Raw genomic sequence first — 1,145 nt, forward strand, 5'->3', positions numbered from 1 at the left:
AACATTACTAATGCGGGTGAGAATGAATATACAATTAAAACATGAGGTACACAATAATATTTAACCCACCTGGCACACTGGATGAATGCTCTGAAACACTGCAGTTTCTCTGGAGGGATGGGAAGCGTGTCTGTTTCCCCACACTGCCAGCATACCAGTGGCAGAATGGCCAGTGCCCTAGACTTGACTCGCGCAGAGTACACCTCCACTGGTGCACTACATGAAAGAGCCCTGCACAAAACGGATGTGAAACAGAGAAATAAAAATCATTTTTCAAATAGGAAATTTTGTGAAATAATTTTTGCAATAGCTCACTATTAAAAAAAACACCCAACAGAAAATTAACAAAAAACTTGCATGAAGAAATGCATCTTGTTGGAAATTTGCCATATGACTACAATATCATAATCTACATAAAACTACTGTAAATCATTGACAACTTTATTTTGTCTGTATCATAACACGTGTACGCGCCCCTCCCCATAAATTTTGCAACGGATACTGGATCGAAATCAGAAAAACAAAACAAACAAAAAAATAACTAGAACTATTACTTACCTCAAAAAGCTGACTTCTGCTGACAATCTTTGGCTTTAGTTGTTGCAGTTTTCGTCAACAACAATACGGACAAACAGCCGAACTGCACTAAGAAGTGGCCTGACCCACTTTAAAGGCCACCTCAACACAGCTCCCATTTCTCTCATCGTTGCAATAGAAACGTGTGGTGGCCGCTCTGGAAAGGACGTCTGTCCGGGCGATACTCGCTGGCTGCCACGAGTCGCTCGTAAAGCTGGGCAAACGTTACATCCCCCTCGCCAATGTCGATGGCATACCAGTCGACAACAACGCCTCCAGTTTGACGTACTTTGAGGACGACGCTGCCCCGCCATCTCTTGCAAACTTCGCGCTCTACATTGTTAGTGTAGCTAGTACGCATGTGCAAAGGGTTCATTTACGACAAAATTTACGTTTTGCGGTAGTACAAAAGAAGTTTTACGATAAGCCGCCCTTTTGCGGCATTCATGAGTCGGCAGTCTGTACCGAGTTCCAGCCGAGTTCCGGAGTTTTGTGAAGCCTCAAAAGACATGTATTTTTTTTTTGGAGAACAAGCAAAAACCAATGCGCGCGCGGATGTCATCCATAAA

The 1,145-nt window shown here is 43.1% G+C and overlaps 1 protein-coding gene and 1 long non-coding RNA gene across 3 annotated transcripts in view; one reads left to right on the forward strand and one right to left on the reverse strand.

Annotated features, from left to right (window-relative positions):
* LOC109469773 overlaps nt 1–357 on the reverse strand; it is an 850-nt gene extending 493 nt beyond the window's left edge. The window contains exon 1 of the long non-coding RNA XR_002140215.1: nt 70–357. This is a non-coding gene — a long non-coding RNA (uncharacterized LOC109469773). The remainder of the gene's footprint in view (nt 1–69) is intronic.
* LOC109469772 overlaps nt 1–1,145 on the forward strand; it is a 33,395-nt gene that overhangs the window by 7,948 nt on the left and 24,302 nt on the right. The gene's annotated exons all lie outside the window — the stretch shown is intronic.

The sequence above is a fragment of the Branchiostoma belcheri genome, unplaced genomic scaffold (genome assembly GCF_001625305.1).
Source record: "Branchiostoma belcheri isolate BF01 breed outbred unplaced genomic scaffold, Haploidv18h27 scaffold21, whole genome shotgun sequence".
Taxonomy (NCBI): domain Eukaryota; kingdom Metazoa; phylum Chordata; class Leptocardii; order Amphioxiformes; family Branchiostomatidae; genus Branchiostoma; species Branchiostoma belcheri.